The sequence below is a fragment of the Mandrillus leucophaeus genome, unplaced genomic scaffold, assembly GCF_000951045.1.
Source record: "Mandrillus leucophaeus isolate KB7577 unplaced genomic scaffold, Mleu.le_1.0 Scaffold287, whole genome shotgun sequence".
Lineage (NCBI taxonomy): Eukaryota > Metazoa > Chordata > Mammalia > Primates > Cercopithecidae > Mandrillus > Mandrillus leucophaeus.
Window position 1 is genome coordinate 1,940,498 of NW_012102998.1, and position 6,501 is coordinate 1,946,998.

General features: G+C 33.9%; 1 long non-coding RNA gene across 1 annotated transcript in view; it reads right to left on the reverse strand.

Moving 5' to 3' along the window:
- Positions 1 to 1,026: 1,026 nt before the first annotated feature.
- Positions 1,027 to 6,501, reverse strand: part of LOC105543581 — a 33,581-nt gene continuing 28,106 nt past the window's right edge. Inside the window, exon 4 of the long non-coding RNA XR_001006646.1 lies at positions 1,027 to 1,297. This is a non-coding gene — a long non-coding RNA (uncharacterized LOC105543581). The remainder of the gene's footprint in view (positions 1,298 to 6,501) is intronic.

Genomic DNA, 6,501 nt, shown 5'->3' on the forward strand with positions numbered 1-6,501 from the left:
AAGAACACTGTTCCCACATTGCAATAACTCTTATGTAAATTATCTAAATTATTAAATAATCAATCCTTATTATATTTCTTAATATTAAGAACCATTCATTTCAAGCAATTTTTGCAGGTTGTCAAGATGTCACATTTGAACTAAATTATATGCCTTTAATCTTACTCTTACTATTTTAAATTCATATTACTGTGCTTGCCTTGGTAATTATACAGTATAATTCACACAAATTCTAATTAACTTTTACCATACTGGAAAGTTTTCACCACCCAAGAAGTGTTTTTTTCTATTTTCAAGACTTCTATGTTAATAGTATCAAATACGCCTTCATTCTGTGGAGAGACAATACACATTATTTTGTAAAGCGCCATGGATTCCATGTTTAATTTTACATTATGCTCATAAAATTTCTGTCAGATGGGTATCATTATCCTTATTTTAGAAAAAAAGGAGTAAAGAAGAAATATAAGCTGCTTATAGTTTTGAGCTACAGAAAGTCAGAAATCTCTTTCCAAAGCCCAAGTCAGATCAAAACTTTTGTAATGCATTCAAGTTGTTTATATTACTAGGTTTCAAATGGAATAACTGAGAATCCAGGGCTGGAGACAGTTTGTCTCAGTTCTAAGCTTTATTTTTCACTGTATCTCTTCCTAAACCGTATTCTTCAACCATTTCAGACTTACAAACATTGCCCCGGTGCAGTATGCATTTCCATAGCCCTGATATTTATCTCATGCTATTGTTTCCATTAAAAAGCCATAGAGCCTTCTCCACTCTCTGAAGTCCTACTCACCCATCCAATCTCAGTGCACATTTTCACCTTCCCTTCAACACTTACTTCTTCCCTCAGTTGTATTTAGATAGTTTTTTCTCATGCCTTTCCTGTCAGTATACCCACTGTAGCACACCATTCATTTAATCCTCCTTTGTTAAACAGCAAGTAAAATTTACTAGTACAGTATAACATGCTATCAAGTGGGAGCACATCATCACGGGATTTAGCAAAAAGTAGAAACTGAACAAACATTTATTCGAAACAAAGCTTTGTTATTTAGTATCTGCCATGCCAAAACTAGTATTGGTAGTGTACTGACCAGTAAAATTTAAAACATTACTTGGGTGATTATTTTTTGACAAGCATTACACATACTGATGGCAGGTTCTGCATCACTATTGCTTGTAAGTCCAGGGGAGCCACAGCAATCCCCACAAAGTCCCGAAGGTTGGGCTGGTGGTTACTCAAGTCAGTTTTGCTCTATAACTTCTCTCAAAACTGCACAGTGCTTAATGCTGGAATCTAAAAGAAAATATGTACGTTATTAGGCTCTGCAAGTTTCAACATAAGAAAAATTATTGAGTTGGTGATCAACTCAGGAATAGAGTCACATGGAGCTCACAGGGTAAACAATGATGCATCATAATCTTTTGATTAACGTTACTCAGTATTTTAGAAAATAAGTTATTCAGCTTCAAAAATAGCATCCTAGTTACCTGAGTGACATTTATCTTCTACCTACTATTTACAAATACACTGGATTTTTTAGAAATTTTATGTTTACAGAAAAATGGAGAAGTAGTACAGAGAGTTCCCATTTACCCTGTACCCAGTTTCTCATAATAGTAACATTTTACATTAGTACAAGATATTTGTCACAATTAGTCAGCCAATGTTGATACATTATTATTAACTCTGGTCTAGACTTTATTCTCATATCATTAGTTTTCCCCCTAATGTCCTTTTTTTCTGTTAAGAGATCCCATCCAGGACACCACATTAAATTTAATTGCCATCTGTCCTTAGGCTTCTGTTAGCTATGACAGTTTTTCAGACTTTATTTTGATGACCTTGACAGCTTTGAGGAGTAGTGGTCAAGAATTTTGTAGGATGTTCCTCTATTGGAATTTGTTTTTCTCATGATTGGATTGGGGTTATGGGTTTGGGGGAAAAGGTCAGAGAAATAAAGTGCCATATTCATCGCATTATGTGAAGAGTGCAAACTAACAACGTGATTTATAACTGTTAATGTTGACCTTTATCACCTGGCTGAGAAGGTGTTGGTCATTTTTCTGCACTGTAAAATTACCCCTTTTCTATCCTGTTTCTGTGCTGAGCTCTGGAAGGAAGTTACTTTGTGCAGCACACATTTAACAAGTGAGGAGTTGTGCTTCTCCTCCGTGAGGACGGAGGGCCTACATAAGTTATTTAGAAATATTATTCTGCATGGGAGATTTTGAATTCCCTCTTTCAATTTGTTCAATAATTTACTGTAAATATAGAGACTCAGGAATATCCATTTTATATGTTGACTTATAATCTAATACTATTTTATTTATTTAGTTGCTCAAATTATTCTAGCATTGCACTTTGGACATTAGGAGCTCTTTAGTTTCCTCTTGTGCTCCTTTGACATACTCCCAATCAAAGTTGTGTGTGTGTGTGTGTGTGTATGTGTGTGTTTAGAATTTTTTAGAAGCACAAAGTACTACAGACACATTTTGTATATTGACTATCACAGCTCTATAATCAGCCATTCTTAGGTCCCACGGCTCATTTTATATTAAAGAACGTTTGGAGAAACTAAGATCTGAGCACTAGGCATGCTCGTTGCTACTGGTGTGTCATTTCTTACAGGTCCTCTCGTTTAAATGGACAGAGAAATCCCTATGTGTATACTAACCTGTGTATGCATGATTATCTAAAGTATTTCTCTATGCAACCACCTGTATTAGGTTAAACACATGTACTTAGGGCTTCAAATTGATTTCATTACCACATGGATTATTTTAGCCTCCTTTCCTTGCTTATCTGTAAATTCACTTCAGCAGTGAGAATCCCACCTCCCACCATGTATCATCCATTTACTTAATTGATCAATTCTATTATCCCCAAAAAGCAGTATCAGAATGAGGCTCTACTCCCATGAAAAGTAATTTTGACAACGGTGATACAGGTTTATGTGAATTTCCTTTTGCCTTTATGGATTTCATTCTTTTCGAAGTTATTTACGTCAGTATCTCCCCAGCCTGACCCTCTTCAATGAGGCTGTTTCATACATTTGCAATACACTTAGATTCTAATTTCTCAAGCTGCATCTTTCCTGGGATTCCTTGACCTTCTAAATGGTTGTTTTCTTTATTAATGTTCACTCTTTGTACCGTAAAGCTCTGAGGGTTTTGACACATGCAAAATGCCATGTATCTGCTATTAAAGCATCATTGAGTATAGATTTACTACCCTAAAGTCCCCCTATGCTCTACTTTTTACCTCCCCCGTCTCCCTGGTCTCTTGGCAAACAACTGGTCTTTTTATGGTTTCTATAGTTTGCCTTTTCCAGAAAACCATGTAGTTGGATCATCCACTATGTGACATTTTCCAGACTGGCTTCTTTCACTTACCAATATGCATTTAAGATTTATTCTTATCCTTTGGTGACCTGATTACTCATTTCTTTTTAACATGGAATATTTCATCACTGTGTAAATGCACAAAAGATATGCAGGCATGCAATTGCTAAATCACATGAAAATACTATTTCTGGTTTTGTAAGAAACTCAAACTCTTCCAAAGTGACTATGCCATTTTACATTCCTACCAGTAATGAATGAGAGTTCTTGTTGCTCTGCACCAGAGCCAGATTTTGGTATTGTCAGGGTTTTTTTTTGTTTATTTGTTCTGCTTTGTTTTAGCCATTCTCATAGTTGTATAGTGGCATCTTATTGTTGTTATAATTTGCGAATTCCTACGGATAAATGTTGTGCATCTTTTCATATGCTTATTTGACATTCAAATATCTTTCTTGGTAAAACAGATCTTTTGACCATTTTAAATTGGTTTGTTTTCTTACTGTTGAATTTTAAGAGTTCTTTGTATATTTTGGATATACTCTTCTCTTTTTTAAATTGTAGGAGTAAAACCATCAAAGCCTTAAAATTACAGTTCAGGGAGATTGCATTACCAGATTAGGGTCTTGAAATAAGCTTATAATTCACCCTACTCACTACTTCTAGTAGTAACTTTTCAAATGTTTCTGTAATATACGTGGGACTTTTTCACACATTATCTTTGATTCTTTCTTATGACAGATTTATGCAGGAAAACAACTGACTAAGTGACTAGGCAGTATTTCTTCTGTAGTTCTCTTTCCCACGAGTAAAAATGCTCTACTCCCTGCTGACTTTTCTTTAGTATTGGTATTGCCTACTCCATCTTTATTCTTACCTCTTTGGGGAATAGAATGTATTATATATTATATCTCTTTGAGGCATCTTTAAGTTTTCTATTGTTCCTTCAAAATACAAGAATGTGAACATAATGCTACATAAATATACACACATATATATAAAGTTTAAAAATAACAAAAACCAAGTAAAATAGATAGTATAGCTTTAAAAAACAGCATAATAATAATAATGACATATACTATTGGAAAATTCCAGAAACTAAAATTGTGAACCCCGTTCTATTTTCTTTATAATTTAATATTAGTACTGCGTGCCAGGAATTTTTCTGAACATTTTAGATAAAGCACTGAACAGGGCAAAAAATGTCCATACTCTCATGGCACTTATATTCTAGAAGGATATAGACAATACGAAAAATAGTAAATAAGAAAATGTCAAGTAGTGATAAATAGTATGATAAAAATAAAATAAAAGATAAATGATAAATACTTGAGGTCATGAATATCCCAATTACCCTGATTCAAGTGTGACACATTGCTTGTATCAAAATATCACATGTATCCCATAAATATGTACAACTACTAGGTATCCACAAAAGTAAAAAAAATGAAAGAAAAAAATGAAAGTAAAAGAAGTGGTAGCTACTAGCCTCTATTTCCAAATAACAGTAAGTTGTAATTATCTTTATAACTAAAATTATTTATTAACTTTAAAAGTTATTTGTTTCAATACTACAGTCTTTGTCTTCTTTTAGCTTGTATGTGTTTATCTCAAACCATAATATGCAGAATGCATTGAGTACATACATGAATCCATTGCTTCTGTATATAAACATGAAATTCTCATGTAAGGCTATATTATATGTGAATATCAATGTTCTTGTTAGCAGTTACAATTTACATAGATTTTCAGAGCGAATAAGAGTATTAGAAAGTATCCTTAATGTGTAAATGTGTCACATTTTCTGATCTGAGAAATCTACTTTTTATAGCCTTTGAAACAGGATATAATATCACCTAATAATTATATGTATTCATACCTCTGAAAAATATTGATGTAGAGTTTCATCTATGAAGCAGTGTAGTACAGCTCTGTGGCTTGCCTCAAGAACACTCAGGGATTCAGAAGTAAATGTGTGCTTCAATGCACTTATAACTGAACCATGTCTCTTGACATAGCCAAATGCATGTGTGAGGCCTGCAAATAGTGCTGGTTTATCACCAGCTGCATGAATCAAATGAATGCCTGCATGATTTTAACAAACGGGTGGTAAAAATACTTGTTAGGAAAAAGTAGCCTATATCAGGATGTTTATACAGAATAAATATATAAGCAAGCAAATTACGTGTATGTGTGAATGCGTGTGTGTGCGCGCGTGTGTGTGTGTCTGTGTAGCAAATTAGTATGTAAAGTAATTACTACCTGGGAAATTACAGGCCAATCACAAAACAAATGCCATTAGGACAGGCTAGAAAAATATGCTATATAAATTTAGAGGAATGGCACTGCAACATGAATAGGGGCAGATTTATTAAAAAGAAGAAATATTCCTCCAAATACACATTTCTTTCTAGACATAGTGATAAAGGTCTAATACTTTCAGTAGAATATATTAAAATGCATGAAGGTTTTATCTGTTCTAAGGAGATACTACTGTATTGAAATCAGTAAATGATAAAAATCACACCAGAGGTTTAAAAAACACACTTCTATGATGTGACATGTTGGAACTGAAAATGTTTAGGTAGAAGCTCAGGTTCCATGAGTTTTCTGTCACCATAACATAAAAAGTTGATTACAAAACAGAGGTAAATTTGTTTTTAGAGAGTCTCTTAATGATTTAGTTAGTTGACTTTGGCTCGAAAATGCTTGCACAGTGCTATATCACTTACCTAAACCTGGATATTGAAAAAAAAATGGCTCTCCTAAGGATTACATATCTGCTTGCTTTAGATATTTCAATCAGAGAACAGAAATCTAGGGTCTTATATATAGTACAAGGTGGGGTAACAGGCAAGTGCCATATTTCTGCTGAGCAGATCATGCTGATAATTATCCTCAATAATTTGACATTACACAATCTTTAAATTTCAAAACCATACCTTTATACAATGTTTTATAAGTATTATCAAACTACCATTCTGTGAAGCAGGTAGATATTTCCTTCATTTTACATATGTGAGTAATCTGATCTCAAAGAGGGTAAGTGTTTGACTTCAGATCCAACAACCACTATGTGGTTTACAGACAGACATTTCTTCTGTTCTCAGGCCCTGTCAGCATGACACCACAGAGCACCCTGTTCTAACAGGGAGTATG